We start from the raw sequence: 18,017 nt of genomic DNA, 5'->3' as shown, positions 1-18,017 counted from the left end.
CTGTCGTGCTTCTGATGGATTTGGATTGTATGAGGTGGAACATGTCCATCACTACCAGATTGGACATGGCCTACTACATCAGACACAGATCACCCCTAAGTAGGTAGTATGCTATGGAATAGAGCATGAGTTACGTTAGTCTGGCAGCATATGACAGTTGTTGCAGACCCTTGATCCACCTGGTGATGTACTCATGGGGTCCCCCTAGCTGTTGCAAGTGCCAGGTGAGGTACATACCAAATGGGGCATAGTACACAGTCATGGGCCTGATAAGGAAGGAGTATAAGGGTACAATGACCCCTTTTGATGTGGATGTGAATCCCTTCATGATAAGGTGGGCAAGGTAGGAAGTCCATCCAACCACTTCGGCAACGTGGGTGTCAAATGGGAGGTCAGCATTGCACAGTGTCACCAGGTCTCCGATTACTTTGTCTGTACTCAGTGGGTTATTGTCCATGTGATAATATGTAGGTATCTTATCCATCCAAAAGGGTATGAGTATACATTATGTGGCATGCAGTGCCAGGCCATGACTCCGCCACCAGTTGTTGGTGTCTGTGAGGCCTGTCAGTAGGATGTATGTGTCAGCAGGTGTATTGCCTATGGCGCCTAGTATGCAGTCATCTTTGAACATTGTCAGCCACTACCCTCCCATGTCTGCTTTCACATCTGAGAATGATATGCCGAACATGAGTAGTCCCAGGGCAGAGCCCTGTGGGACACCACATGTGACTGGCTCTGAGTCTGACATGGCACCAGTAAGGTTGACTATAGGGTTTCTATCCATTAGCTGGTTTGCAACCCATCATGTGACATATGGATTTACATGTTAGCTGTTGATCATGTCTATGATGGCAGAGTGCGGTATTGTGTTGAATGCTGTAGGCAAGTCCAGGTAGGCTGTATGGACCGCTATACCCTCAGCAATGGCTATAGTGACTGATTTGAAAAGGTCAACCAGGTTCATAAGGCAGGATCTGCCCTCTACAAAGCCAAACCGGGTGGGATCAAGTGTCTAAGTCCCCAATGTCTCTGTGTATGGGTACCATAATGATCCTTTCCATAGTGTTGCAGACCAGGCTGGTTAAGCGTATGGGCGGTAGTTACCAGGGTCTGTAGAGGTGCCTCCTGTGTGGAGTGGGACTACTGTTGCTGTATGCCAGTGTCCAGGTACATATGCTGTAGCAAGGCTATGGCTGAATAGCATGTAATGTGCATGTGTAGCTCCTCTTGCAGTTCACGTAGCATGCAACCTGCAATACCATTGGGTCCCATTGCTGCTGTGTTCACAGCTCCGCTGAGGGTGGTTCCCAGCTGGACATCTGAGATGACAGGGAGGTTACAGTCAGCTGGGATAAGTAATTCCACATGTGTGGGTGAGGGAGTCTAGAAACCTGCACTGAACCTGTCTGCCAGATTGTTGGCATTATCTGTGTGTTCAGTGTAGCGTATGTCACTGTGAACTAATGGTGAACACAACTGAGGGTTCCCACCCAGGTGTGTAACATAGCAGAGGAAGGCCTTGTGGTTATCTGTAGTGACCATAGCGATGTCCCTGTCATTGTTGGCCTTGCATGTTTGTACGACAAAACCTATCTGTCTACTACTGCTGATGAGAGATGCCGTAGCTCTATGGAAGTATGATCTGCCGTGCAGTAGCTACCATCTGTTGTTATACAACTTGTTCAATGCTGGGGTCCACCAGACAGGACACCTGCCCTTGGTGGAGAGGGTCATGGTTCCATTTGTGATTGCATGATCCATGCATTCTTGGAGATGTCTGTAGAAGCATATGTGAGGGTGTCTGCATTGTGGGAAGTGGATTACACTGGCCCAGTGGGCATTAAGGATACCAACTCAGTTATAAGATGTGTAAAGTTGGCATGTGAGGTTTCCCACTGTAGTCTGCTGTGTTGTGGGGGAGGTGGGATATGTATATCCAGGGTGATTACTCTGTGGTCAGATGTGACTAGTGAGGGGTATACTTCCAGTGTGTAGCACATTGTCCCCATGTTTGTGATGATCAGGTCTAGTATATTATCTCCTGTTGTGGGAGAGGTGTCTAGCTGTTCCATTGCATTTGACATAGTGAATACTGGGAACCTTTGGGCTAGGGTGTTTGGGGTAGAATAATGCACCCCAGTGTATGTTAGGGTAGTCGCACTATCCCAATATGATGGTGTGTGGTGGGACATTCATATCCTCCAATGTCTACAGGAAGGCCGACTGTGGTCCCTGAGATCGGGAGGGTGGTCTGTAACATGCTACCAGTTGTATAGCAGGTTTTCCTATGGTTATCTGCACCTGGATGGTCTGTGATGCTTCATGTGTTGCCACTAACCTGGAGGTGTGTGTGTCCTCCATGAATATGGACACACCCCCTCCCTTTTTGTTTTGTCCCAAGTCCTGGGGCCAAAATGCATGATACGGGGTATAGCCTGGTACTGCTGGTGTGCTCTCAGGAGCCTTGAACCAGGTTCTCATGTACTGCACAGACATCGAGATTGGTAGAATATGTATGTACAGATATATGTAATACACACATACATATATAGATATCTGTAGAGACTTACACATATACAGATAGATCTGACAGATAACAGATATGTCTGTATATGACTAACTCTCACTCTCTGTCCCACCCCCTCACACTCACCCTGTGTCTCTCTCACTCTCTCCCCTCTCCCCACATCTATATGTATATATCTACATCTAGATATACATATGATATATACATATATACAAACAGATATATATCCATATACAGATATAAATATATCAATACATATATATATATATATATATATATATATAGACTGTGTGAGGCACATGTGTGCAGATGTCTTGCTACAGGTGCCTGGTGTCACAAGCATGGAGTGAACACCAGTGTGGATACTGGAGTACCATACCCCATTCAAAAACACTGACACCAGTAACCACCACATATGTACATGCCTGCCCACCACTCCATGTATCAGGGGGGAACAGGGTCAACAAGTGTACAATAGGCTCCACATCGATACACACAGTGGCACACTAGTCCTGTAATACCTGTACATGGCATGTGTCAGCGGACATGGTGTGTCAGCTATGGACATGCAGGTCACTGTACCCCTCCACACCCCACAATGTCCTACATGGTATGTACCTCCCATGACAGCTACAGATATGGTGAAGGACACAGACATATGCAAGTAACTGTGTCAATGCACTCAAACACCACAGAGCGCACACAGACTACCTACATAGAGGTTACCACTGCTGGATATACATAGTTTGGTCACACCCATGACAGTTGTCTCCCAACCATGGTAACACCTCCAACATCCACAACACAAATTACCTACGTCTGTCGTCCTTGTCACTGCAGTATAGAACACATGGTGGAGGTACGGGACCCTACCCACAGATATGACATACCCTGTAGTAGACCACACAGAATTAAGAAGCAAGCCTCCCCATGAGTAGATGTCAGACATACCCCTGCTGAATGTTATGCTGATAGGTAATATGCCATATGAGTCACCCTGTGTAACTGTTTGTACGGAGCTGGTACAATCATAACACATGTGTCACAAGGGGCAGGGTAGCATAACAGTATGCTGCTATAGGCCCAGGGCCAAAAGCACACTACCTACCTAGGACGCAATGCACACCCATGAACACATTGCAAACGGAATATGTGAGGTGGAATGAGTGTGCTAGTGACTGGGTGCATGTTGTGTACTGGTGTGATTGCTCACCAAGACTGTCTGTCTGTCATGGTAGTGTGTGTCTTTGGTGTGAGGCCAGAGACAGGTGTGTGGGGTATTGTGATCAACACATACTACATTGCCATATGTTGTGCTGTGTTACCCTGTATGTCACTGTGGTGTAGGTAGGGTTATGGCAAGAAAAAGTAGTTTGCAGTACCAGTGAAATATGTAACGTGCATTGTGTGCAGTACATGGGCTGATAATATTCCCCATACAGTACCTTGATTCAAACCCCCAGTGTGAGGTTGTGTATTGTAGCTGAAACAGTGTGTTGACTGCTGCAGTATACTAATCTGTTGTATGGAGTGTGCCAGGTACTGTTGCACAGTTGTCGGATGAGCACTGATATCTGGTCATGTACATGTGTATCCCCCAATAGACAGACAAATGCTATATATGGTGTCTAAGTTATATCACTGCAGTCAAGTATAATGTGTATTATGTGTGCTATAGTCTGCTGACAGATATTGCTGACATATTTCCCTTCTCCTTTTCAGGGACATGGTTCACCAGCGGAACCCAGTCTACTCCGCTGCAGAAGAGGAGGAGATACACCAGAGCCTGGTGTGTGATTTCGCTGTACTCTTTTCCCGCACCAGCCAGAACCAGCAGGAGAGGGCTGCACTGTGGCAAGACCTGGTCCGTTGGGTAAATGACATAGGCACACATAACCGGACATATGAGCAGGTACGCCATCACTGCAGTGATTTAATTAGAAATGTCCGTCAGCGTGCGTCGGATATCCACAGGCAGCAGCTTGCCACAGGTGGTGGGGTGGCTAGACATCCCCCCCTCACCAGACTGGAGGGACTACTCCTGAGTGTTGTGGCTCCAGCACAGCAGCAACAACAACAGCATACATGTGTAATGATGGAGGCTGGAGCCACACAGCAGCAGGACACAGAGCATGCAGGTAACATGCCATGTGTATAGTGACCATTCTGTACACTGTTAGGTTATGCATGTGTGGGGTGTGTCCTCGATTTGTAGCTGCTATCTTGGTAATTATTGTGCATTAGTGATAACCTCATTATCTGCAGTGCACCTGTGGAAGCTAACTGTTGCACTACTGAACTGTAACATGCCCACAGTATCAATGGCACAGTTGTGCCCACTGACGATGAATGTCTCTTTTCTGCAGGTCCCTCTGGTTTAACAGCAAGGCAGCCTATCCATGCTGGTGAGTGTGTAATACCATTACCTTCACTACTCTGTATACTAATAGTAATAATAGGCTGAAGCAGTAGTGCAATGTGTTTGATTGCAGGTGTGTTTGTGTCTGTGGGTTGATATCTCATATACTGAGGTGTGTGCATGTGTGCATGTGTGCATGTGTGCATGTGCGCATGTGTGCATGTGTGCATGTGCACATGTGTGCATGTGCGCATGTGTGCATGTGTGCATCAGTGGTATTGTGTACACATTGTAAACTGTGTTTCCTGTCTTACTCCCACAGGTTCTGATGCTGCTCTGGTGTCATGCAGCAGGGAACCTGAATCAGCTGCTGTGGATAGTGATGATGATACCTGTGTAATGGCACAGGTAGGTGTGCCAGGGTCTGTCATTGGTCAGCCAAGTGACACTACACAGCTGTCGACCCCATCTATGCGCACAGTCATCCTGCCAATACATCCTTTGTTACCAATGTCCCTAGGTGATGGACAGGATACAGTGGGCATTGACCAGGGTAATGTGGTACTGGTGGCACATGCATCCCCACACTGCAGCCATGGCCAGGGCCCTGACACGGTACCGCACAGGCAGACATCCATGGGTTCTCGTGGGAGCATCCGTGGGCGTACCGCCCCTGTCAGACGTGCCCACAGAGGTCTTTCAACCCCAGCTATGTTCCAGGCTGTAATGCAGGCACAGTCATGTATGGAACGGTACACCAGACAGGGTCTGAGGGAGCTGAGAGTGAGTGACAGTATGCATGATGTTGCGGCTGCCATCCGCAACTTCACTGAGGTCATTGACAGACGTTGGGGGGACACATTAGATCTGTTCCACAACCATATGTCCATGAGCCAGGGCAATGGTGGACGGTTGAGGCGTCGACATGGCCGTATGCCAGCAACAGCAGCAGCTGGCAGCCGTCGCGGATGACAAGAGGGCTGCGGCCGCTCACATAGTGCCAGCAGCAGCCCCAGCAATGCTGGGTGTGTGCTGTCATCGGACCACCCCAGGAGACCACGTGCACGTGGTGCTGGACAGTCCCAACAGGAACCTGTCTCCAGTCAATGAACACCTGCTTCTGATGACGGTACACAGTCTGGATTGGTACCTGATACGGTCCTTAGCACCCCTGCCAGGCACAGGTACCGTGTCCGTGGCCACAGACAGTGATCTGTATGTCCTGGCAGGTACAGTCTGCAGGTGTCCACAAACACCTGTATATGGCAGCCATGAGGTGGGACTGTGTGCATTCCTACACACATGCAAAGTGATAACACCTAGGGCTACCGCATACATGCACACACTGCATCAACATTGCCCCCTCTTGTACTGCTGTCCCTCACCAACACACACACACACAGACATGTCAATTGGTTGTATCAGTGGCAGACTCAGGCATACCAGGTACACACCCTGTGCATATGATGAAACTGTGCCACCTCCTGCAATCTGTAAGATCGGTGCAGGAACAGGTTAACATCGTGCTGATGCACAGGGTGACTACATAGACGTATTGTAATAGTATGATGTTGACAACAGTACAGTGTAATTATAACATTGTGGGTATATACCAGCATGCCTGATGCAGTTACAGTATGAATGTCATTGTATTGTTTTGTACACCCATACTAATTACCACAGTGTTCTGTCTGCACATCTTTGCATACTGGTGGTGACGCTGTGAAGGGATGGCCACCTACATAGGTAGCACAGGGGATACAACAATGTACATATTGATACTCAATGATGGCCATGTCAACTGCGAGTTGCATGCTGTCCACACATGACTCTGCAATGCAGATGTTTCAGGATGTTGATATCTGTGCAGTACTACACAGCAGGTTCAGGGCTCACAAGAGCACACTAGCACTACAAGGTCACACCTCATACCATGCATAACAGCACCAAAACACAGAACTAACTATGACAGGAAGGAGAGTGTCCATAGATGTCAAGGATACTGTGGTGCCAGGACAGGTAGCATACATCATACTACGTCTGAAACTGCTGAGTGAGGGCTCATTGTCTGTTATTTGACATGTGTATTATTACAGGTATGAGCACTTGGGTATCAGGCCAGTTATTCAACATTACGAAGGTATGTGGTCTATACACTTGTGGGGGTTGCGGCTGGACCCAGCCCATCTGACCTGGGAATGTCTGTGTACTGGCTTAGAGTGCCTGCATATATGCACTGTTACATACTGGAAGTTGTACACCTTGTTTGTTGTAGCATAGTCTACATACAGGCCTGCTGACTGTAGCTTTGTTTGTATGCATGTTTGCCTGTTATGTTCCTGAAACACTGATTCCACCTGCGGTGCAGATATACAGTGCCTCTGAGGATCCCTAGTAACATCTGTGTTGCTTACTGTACTGATGTCCATGTGTCACTTGACAGAACGTCACTGTTTGACCTGTTTGCATGTAGCTTGCCTGTAACACATTGCATATGATGTACCTCACATTTGCTCAAGACAGCATTCATATATGCCAGCACTAACAATTCAGGAGCACTACACCCTCACATAGTCACCTTGAGTACCTTGTTCCCCATTGGCCCTATGTGTCGTTACTTAGTGTGGGAGTCACAATGCTATGGTAGCATGTGCAAAGGTCACCTGTCGATCTACTCTCAGGTCCAGTTGGTGAATCTGTTAGTCATGTGGCAATGTTACAACTGCCTCATGTACACAGACAACCCTCTCCCCTTCCCATACATGTACAACACATGTGAGAGATGCAACCACATAGCCAAACTGGGGGCTGAGCTCTGTTTACACAGCACTGGCATTCCCTGTCAGGTGGAGTGGGATACTACAGTGAATACAGTACCAGTCTCCCATAGACCTGCCACAACCACAATCCAAACATAGACACACACAGGTACATTATTGGGCTCTCAGAATAGCATCCTGCCTGAGCAGCTGACACCTGCAAAGCAGACACACAAGCTAACATTATGCCAGAGCAGAGCACATGCAACACATAGCTCACAAAGCCTGTCTGCCGAACAGTGTCAGGCCATACGGCTAGACAACACACCTGCTACAGTTGTATGAGGTACCTCTATTGACACGTACACGGTGGCCCTGCTCCCAGGCTGAACAAGGTGACGGTCACGCTGAGCTGCCCATCGGGCACTATGATCCACCACATAACGCAAGCAAAGCAGTCACTTCAAGGCATGTAGCAGTATGACTCAGTCATTGTCTGTGCCAGTGTGTATGACCTCTGATGCACCTCCCTGGACTACATGTTAGGGGACATGGAGGGGCTCTCTGAGGTTGTGGCACAGGCTGGTATGACCCTGGCTTTGGGTAGCATCTCACCCTCACCATGAATGCTGCCACAATATGTAGACAGGTTCATCGGTTTCTGCACTTAACGTACCTTTCAGTGACATCCAAAGGGGATCCAATGCCTGTCAGTGTGGGATTACATGCTGGACATGCCACATTGCTTTGCTTGGGACAGCTTGCACCTGTCACCCATGGGCCATTATATATTGGCAGAGGCTGTCGCTACACACATACTGCCTTTGTATGCAAGGCTGACATTACATAGCCACCTACACAGGTAGCACACGGGATGGGACACTAATAGCAATGCTACTCAACAGCAGCAGAGTAAACCTCCAGATGCATGCAGTGGAAACTGTCCTTAGCATGGGGTACAGCAATATCCATGCAGTAACAGACTTCTGGTACAAGGCTCCCAGGTGCACACCATCAGTGCCAGGTCATTCCTGATAACATGCTTGTCATCCCCTACACATGCACCAAAACAGAACAGGGGGGATGTATCCAAAGGCACCTCAGATACACACACCCCCAGGTTAGTGGCACTGCACAAAGCATCAGAGCCTCTCCATGTGCAACACACAGTGGGTTAGACTGCCTTCAGGTTCATAGCCTGGTACACACCACACTCCCATACCCAGGAAACCCACTTGGCCTTCCTGACAACACTGGGAATATGACGGTCTCTACACACACCATTATATGGTTGTACTGCAACTACCCAAACATACAGTGTGAGCATTATTCTAGCTGCAAGACCCTATCTGAAGGTGTCTTATCATTCATTCCCTGCATTGCTATGGAACAACTTGTTACCACTCCCACAAGTGGTGACAACATGCTGCACCTGTTCATCACCAACATGTGGACTATATGCTCCAGACCAATCATGTATCCCTCGCTGGTGGGAGGACACCATCTACAACCCACACTGTATAGTCACATACCACATGCAGCCCCTGCACAGAACACCCCAGTCATACAGTTGTCTGATGCATATTCCATGTATTCACATGAGGCATGCTTCGGGCATGGGAACTCTTGCAGTTCACAGGTATATATGTGTAGGTGGCACACACATACATCATGTGTGCATTGCCATTACTGATATAATGTATGTCGTGCAATATTTGGAACAATACCCCACACACACGGACAAACTGTGTGACAAAATTACACATGGCATTTGTAGGATACAAACCCCTACCTAGCTATGTTAGATCACTTGTGAGAGTTGCATTAGCAGAGTGCGCTATTTGCATTACTGGGGCGATTGCTTTCTCCTGCTGTACTTATAGGGCGCTGACATCATCAGTGTTTAGACAGTGGAATATGCAGCATGTTTTGTGTAGTAAAAGTTGCCAAAAGGGACATTTCTCATACACATGGGATTGCACACACTACTCCCCCATGCACAGTCACACGCACACTGGGCACTTGCAGGTTTCAAACCCCTACTTAACTATGTTATGACACTAGTGAGAGACGCATTAGCAAAGCGCACTATTTGCATTACTGGGGGGGATTGCTTTCTCCTGCTGTACTTATAGGGTGCTGACATCATCAGTGTTTAGACAGTGGAATATGCAGCATGTTTTGTGTAGTAAAAGTTGCCAAAAGGGACATTTCTCATACACATGGGATTGCACACACTACTCCCCCATACACAGTCACACACACACACACTGGGCACTTACAGGATTCAAACACCTACCTAATTATGTTATGACACTTGTTAGAGACGCAGTAGCGGAGCGCGCTATTCACATTATTGGGTATAATTTCTGCTCCTGACATATGTATAGTGTGCTGACATCATTATGGATGAAGAGGTATGTACATTTGTTACTATCCATCAGTAAGCGGGAGAGCATATCTATGCATTAACTTTGCACAGGCACAGTAGCCTACTGTACTGTGGAGGCAGACGCCAAATACACTGTGGATAGCCTTCTGTATTCCCTAGGGACAACGGTTAGGTATTGCACTCTACGGCCATATGTTTACCTATCAGATGCACGTATCTGTTGCTCGTATACTGTTTGTGGGTGTTTATTGCCATAGCCTTCCCTATCTCTATAAACAACGTGTGTACTGTGGGAGATGTTTGCATATGAGTGGGATCCAGTACTTTACTTATGTCTCTGTTGTAACTTCACTGTGTGCACTGGGCAGATGTCTGTATTATGGGAGGTTCCCGTGTTAACACATAGAAATGCCTGATATGTGTGTGCACCTGCTGAACCCTGACATGGTCTAAGTGTGTGAGCATGCCCAGTTCACAGTTTGTATGGCTTCTTGACTGCCACATCTCATTTATCTAAGTGTGCGAGCATGCCCAGTGTGCCCTTTCCTTATGTTTGGATCTGTGGACCACCACATTTCTGTTTGTGTGTGGACGCCATCTATATATCACATGTACAGTTGAGTGTTGGACATCAGGTTGTGTTCTTACTGCCCAACTGCTGTGTGTCTGAACCTAACAGGCATTATGCTGTGCTTGCAGGGTCACCATGGGATAGTGTGCATACAGTTGTCATCATCCTTTCCTGCTGACCAAACAGTTGCATTGTTGTATAGTGTACTGGTGCAAAACTGTCACTGTGGTGGACAGTATAATCGGTTTCAGTCCTATCACTGCTTGTAATGTTTATAGTGAGCACACCAGACTGGTTGAGGGCCAGTTGTGCAGATATGACCATTTTGCATTTTGTTCAGATATGGACAGCTTAGTACATGATTGTCCGACATTGTTAATGTATTCCACAACTTGTGTGGACAGTGACAAACAATGGCCATGTGCCCTAGTCCATTTGTAATGCTAGTCAGAGAGTGTTTGTCCTTCAACACACATTTACTGGTGTTTGCCATGACATATGTCACGGTTATTGTGCTGTGCCACTGTCTACCCATGACATACAGGTGATATCCAGGGTACACCTGCCATCACCCATCCAGTCATCATGATTCCTCTGGATGACCGTCACTGAGGGACTCCCTGGATATCCTGTAGTGGGAGTTTAGTCGTGAGTGGAGTGTGATTCTGGGTTGTGGACCAATCAGTACAGCATGTCCTGTTTATGTCTGTGCTGGGGTTCAGGCCTGTCAGCTGCATAGGTCACCAGCATTCAGTGTTTACATGGTGCCACATGTCCATTGATACCAGGTTGGTCATGGCTCTATACATCAGGCACAGTTCACCTCCAGCCAGGCAGTATGGCATTGTGTGGAGCTGCAGTTACTTTACTCAGACGACACATGGCATCTGTTACAGCTCTGCAATCCTCTTGGTGGGGTATTTGTGGGGTCATTCCAGTTGCTGCAGGTGTCTGCTATGGTACATCCCTGAAGGGCCATTGTACACAATTGTGAGGCTGCTGATGGATGACTGGAGAGGCACATTAACCAAGCTGTGCTTACGTTCATGATTAGGTGAGTATATGGTATGTTTCTGTAATCACTACAGACACATGGTTGTCACATGCAGGATATGTGTCACCTTGTGTCCCCAGGTCTCTTATTGCTCCTGATGTACTTACTGGGTTAACACCTATGTGGTAATTTCTGGCCATGTACTGTGTTTCCACAGGGGTTGACTATACCCTATTCTGCATTTAGCTTGTTGACATGGCTGTGGCACCACTTGTGTGTTTCTATGTGTGCCTTTTGTAGGTTGCTTGTGTCAGCTGGAGGGTCCAATATGGTGGCCAGTTTGTCGTCCTCTGCAAACCTGTTCAGACAGAGTCCTTCCATGTTGGCCTGTACCTATGTGACATATATAGCATAAAAGAGGGTTCCCAGGACCATGCCTTGTGGGATGCCAGTTGTACCTGGTTTGCAGTCTGCCATGGCTACAGCATGTCTGCCAGGTCAGTTCTGTCCTTGAGCTGGTTTGCAACCTATCTACTTGCATAGGGGTTTATAGTTAGGCTGGTGAGCTTATCTGTACCGCCAACTAGGGTATTGTATGGAAGGGTTTAGCAAGGTCCAGATAGGCTGTGTGATCAACATTCCCCACATCACTGGGCTTGGTGCATGTTTCACATGAGTCAGACATGTGTACGGGTCAGGATCTGCCCTATGACAGTCAGACTGGGTAGGGTCCAATGTCTGTAGGTACCCAATCTCGTTATTCATGGGATTCATGATCATCCTCTACATTACTTTGCCAACCTAGATATTCAGGGTTGAGGGGTGATAGTTTGCAGTATCCACTCAGGCACCCCCTTTGTGGTGTGGGACCACTATTGCTGTACACCGCTGTTTGGGTACATATCCTGTGGTAGGACTGATAGTGCACAGTAATGCTATTTGCTGTTGGATTCTTCTTACAGTACTTGTTGGACACAACCCAGGACACCATCTGGTACCATTGATGCTGTGTGCTGTGCTTTGTGGATGCTGGCTGTTACCTCAGCATCTGCAATGTCGGGGGGCCAGCACTCTCCTGGGATAGATATTTGGCAGTTAGGTGCTGGTGGGGAGTTTGCAAAGAATATGCTAGGTAGGATGTTGGCAATGTGTGTGGGTTTGGTGTATTGTTTGTGATATTAGAGTGCTGCAGAGCATATCTGTGGATTACCACCATGGTTCCTACCATCAGGTAGGACAGCTTTGTAATAATCCTTTGTGTCCTGCACAATTTGTATCATCATAGGTTCATACTAGGCTATCTGCCCTGGCCTTGTTTGAGCACGGACAGACTGTGTGTGGTTCTCAACACCCCTTGCAATGTGCATATCATGCCCACGTAGGGTTTACTTTCCTAGATGTGACACAGGGATGGCCCCCAGTGTACACCTGCTATCTCCCATGCACTTCAATGGATTTATCTTGTTGAGTTTGTGTGTGGAGCTCAGCCTACCATGGACTGGGATTCTGTTCCAGAGTGTCCTGAGCCTCTGGGTTATGGATCTGTCCCTCCAGCACAACCTAGTAATGTATGTCTAGAGGTTCAGATATCTCACTGTGGTGTGTCTGCTGGATTTGGGGTTTCTGCAGTGGAGCATGTCCTTTCATTCTAGATTGGGCATGGCCTTGTACATCAGGCATACATCACCTCTGACTGTGCAGTATGCTTCTGAATTGGGCTGTGGTTTCTTCAGCCAGGCTGCAGATGTCCAATGTTTGGACCCTTTATCCTGTTGGTGGGGTACATTTGGGGTCTTTCTGACTGCTGCATGTGTAAGGTAAGGTACATGCTGACTGGGGCATAGTTGTCACGTATGGGCCTGATAAGGGAAGAGTATGGGGAAACAGTGACCTCTGTAGCTCTACATGTGCATCCTTTCATATTAAGGTTGGCAATATAGCAGGTCTTCCCGGCCACCTTGGCAATGTGTGTGTCACATGACAGGTTACCATCCACTTGTGTCCCTAGGTCCATGACTACTTCTTCCATACATTATGGATTGCCACCTATGTCATACTTTATGTGTGCCTTGTTTGGTATTTGTTGGGACATTCATACTCTGACGTGTCTTCAGGAAGGCTGGCTGGGGTACCTGGGTTTGTGTGTGGGGTCTGTAGCAGGCTTCAAACAGATACACAGTTTGAGACAGTGTTACTCACCCGTGGATAGTCCATGCTGCTTCTTGCTGTGGTACCAAACTGGGGGTGTGGTTATTCTTGATAATTACTGGTAGCCACACTCCTATTGTCGTGTGTTCCATGTTTTGGAGCTGTAGAGCATGGTATGAGGCATAACCTGGTAGTATTAGGGTGCTCTTCTGGGCCTTGCCCAGGTTTCTGTTACAGAACACATATTACCATTCTCCATGCTGTGGTGGGTTTGGTCTGCATGCTCCATGCTGTGGTGGGTTTGGTCTGCATGCACCTTGCAGGTTAGACTTCTGGCATTGGGTAGCATTACGTCCAGGTTATTATCCCTTGTGCTACCTATGTTGGTGGGTTTGTGTTTCCAGACTTACCGATTCCAGGCACAGTGGGGGTGACAGCAGCCTTTGCCAGTATCTACACAGCCAGGTGTGCTGGGTGCGTGCCATCCCTAGCAGGAGGGGCATCATGTCTTGCTCGGCATGTCAGCCCAGGCTGTCAGCCATGTGTTCCCCCTTGCTAACAGCAATACCTCAGCCCTATGCTGGTCCTGCTGCAGCTGTTTTCGCAGGATCATATTATGTAGCATAGCACATACCATGACAATTTGGGTACATGTAGTTGGTGAGTACTGCAAGGCTCCACCAGATGTGTCCAGACATCGGAACCGTGACTTGAGCAGCCCAAACACATGCTCTATTAAATTACGTTTTTGTGCGTGTGCCTCATTATGGCGTCCCTGTTCAGGTGTGTGTGCACTTCTGATGGGTGTCATCAGCCACGGCTCCAGTGCATAACCTGCATCCCCCACTAGGTGTCCATGTGGGATGTCCCCATTGGCAAATGTCTGGTTACAGCTGCGTCAAATGCCAAATATGGGAATCATGGTAGCTCCCAGGGCAGCCAGCACACACATTCATTATTATGCCCTGGGCATCACACATGACCTGGCAGTTGATAGAGGGGAAGCCCTTGCGGTTAATGTAGGCCCTTCCCCGCTCACCAGCTGGTGCTTTGATGCGTATGTGCATGCAGTCTATTGCACCCACTACCTCAGGGTATTCCGCTATTTGCTGGAAGAGACGCATATTACTGGCCAATACCTCACGGGCATTGGGGAAATGTACATGATCACCGACATGTGCTGACATGGCATCAAGGAACTGGTGCAGTACCCTGGAGGCTGATGCCTGTGATATCCCCATCATATCACCAGTTGGTCTCTGGAAGGTACCTGTTGCTAGTATTCTTAGGCCAACACATACCTTGGTTTCCACTGGGATGGGTTCCCCTCTGTTGGTTCTGTGTGTGAAGCATGGCCTGCACAGCTCAACAATTTGCTGCAGGAGGTCTCTCCACTCTATAGCGCTCCACTATCTCCAGCTCATGTAACCCCTGGTAGGTGACCCTGGGCCTGTACACTCTTCACCGTCTCCTCACTGTGGGTTGTCTGGCAGCATTTCCATTGTCACCACCCTCAGCAGGTCTCCTATGTCTCCTTATGACAGCTATGGGAACCCCTAGCATGTTTGATCTGAGTGCAGCTTTCTCAGTTTTCACTTCTACTAGCTTACTCCTGTCTTGCTGTATCTCTTGAGAGAAACATACTGCAATGCTGTTTGCAGTGTTTTAAGTGCTGGGCTGGGCTTGTATTCTGCCTGTGTAATTGCCTGCTTCTAATTGTTTTCACCTGCTACCTCTACAGGTATTCCCTGCTAGTTTCCTGCTATTTCTTCTGCTTCCTTTTCCTCTCTGTTTCCTCAGGGGGAGCAGCACGCATACCAGCGAAAACACGCTCACAGTGGCTACCACACGTGCACACATGCTTACACGGACTAGATTCTGCTTATTCGGGTTAAAACGTGCGCACACCAGTGCAAACAGCTTTACAGAACTTTAAACAGGCTCCTACATGCTTACTCTGCCTTACACGCGCGCACTCTGTATTACTCGTGCCTCCCAGCGTGCACACGCACGCATGCACGTACAGCAAGAAACTTTGGTGTTGGCCACAGTGTACACCTTCCATTTCTTGACTTTCCCATGCTTATCTGTTGACACTCCTCTTTTTCTGCTGTGTGATTGATATATTTCACATACCACTTTGCTCCAATGAGCTTGCTTTCTTCCTGACATTCCCCCCTGTGATGTCACCTATCTCCTACTCTGTTACTCCCCCTTATCTAACTCTTACACTACACGGACTGTGCTCATTTGCTATGTGACAGTGTGATTCACTATCCTACCATTCATTTACATAGGATTGCCTGCTAATGCTTAGTTACATGTCTTACACTCTGCTTCCCCCCTTAGCAACCACTAGACGGTGGCCATGTTGTTTTTGGTCTGCTAGTCCCTGCATTGCAAATCCATGCATTACATAAAACCCACATTTGTGGGTTTCTAACCTTCATTTTTCAGTTTTATATAGCGCAGCCCGTTTGCGCGGGGCTGCGCTGCATTTAAACATCGCCGATCTCCGAAAAAAAAAAATATTTTTTTTCATGTTTGCATCGGTTTACCATGCCAATGGCCACATATATGACAAAAAGTTAGCAAAAGCTGCAAACACCAAAACGATGCCAATCCTTGTTGAAGTCCCAAAAAACCACTGCTCGAACAAGGGAGTTAGAAAAAACACTTTAATCCACACGAAAACTGGAACAACACACCCTTGAAACAACGTACAGTTCTTCTCTGGTTAACACAGCCTTAAAACAACATGCAGTTCTTCCCTGGTTAAGCGCTTTCATCTGCAGGAAAGGCAGATTTCATCAGAACCACAAGCATAGTGCTCAATAGCTTTTTATAATTAATTTTGGCGCCAAAAAATCAATTGATGTGAACAGAAAATTCAATTAATATAATTAATATAATTAATATAACAAAATTTGTCCCTACCCAATAAATTGCTGTTACATAAATTGCTAAAATGTTTTTTTTAAAAAGCTACTAATTATTATAATTGTGTTAAAAGAAAATACTGTAAATATACTTAAAAATGTTCTTAAAAATGTTTTAAAAATACATGAGGAATTTCAAAGTAAAATACATAGGGAAAAAAATGCATAGGAAAAAATATTAAACTAACAATTACCTATACATACATATACTACCTAAATTCATTCCATTAATAAAAATGGTTTGATACTAATGTGATCATTTAATCCAGGACTACTAGTGGCATCACAATACATTTGCCATTTGCTTTCTAATAGTCCTAGAAAAACTTTCCAATTACCCTCACAACTTCTAGAGTCAATGTGGTCGATGATGCTAAAAAGAAAGGTATGTTCATGCCCTTTTTCAAAAACATGTTTACTAAGGGCATTGTTGCAATCTTGTTTTTTAATCTTATATGAGTGCTCATAAATCCTAGTTTTTAATTTTCTCTCAGTCTTCCCAATGTAGTATGCGTTGCAAACAGTGCATGAGGCGATGTAAACTACCCTAGAGGTGTTACAATTGCCTTCTAAGCTAACCAATCTAGTCCTACAGATGTTGTTCAACTTTATTGTTGGAATTTCGTTGATAAATTTACACTGATTGCACGCCCCACATTTCTTTGTTCCTTTTTTGTCCCTATCTTTTGTTTTTTTAACTTTTTTCTTTTCCAACATATTTTTAATATTTGCAGATGTCTTGTAAACATATTTCGGGATAATCCCCACTATCTTCCCTACATCCTCCGATACAGTTAAAATATTCCAATGTTTTGTTAAAATTTCTTTAATAACACTTGTGTAAGGACTGTACATAATTACACAAATACTTTTGTTGTTGTAATTTGCTTTCTTATTACTAATAAAAGGTTTTCCTAGCAAAGGTGGATACTTTTTTCCCCATTCTTTTTTAACTAATGTGGTTATGGGAAGTAACATAGAGACTGGATATCCCCTCATTTCAAACATGTGGAATATATTTTCCAATTCCTTTTCCATAATGATCTTATTAGAAGACATACGCGCAGCGCGTATGCATTGACCTTTAAACACATTTTTAAAAACATGAGGTGGGTGATTACTCCCATAAAATAGATAATCATTAGAGAACGTGTTCTTTCTAAAAATTCTAGATTCAAATCCATTGTTACTATTACCAACATAAGTGTCTAAATATGAAATTCCTTCCTTTTCCACTTTATAAGTGAATTTCAAAAAACTGGTAGTATTATTTAAATAATCAATGAAACTAGGTATGAGATCTTCAGGTCCTTTCCAGAGGAAAA

Source organism: Protopterus annectens, chromosome 2.part1, assembly GCF_019279795.1.
Source record: "Protopterus annectens isolate FY-2018-M chromosome 2.part1, PAN1.0, whole genome shotgun sequence".
Taxonomy (NCBI): domain Eukaryota; kingdom Metazoa; phylum Chordata; order Ceratodontiformes; family Protopteridae; genus Protopterus; species Protopterus annectens.
The sequence above is the reverse complement of the archived record's forward strand: the minus strand, read 5'-3'. Positions refer to the sequence as shown.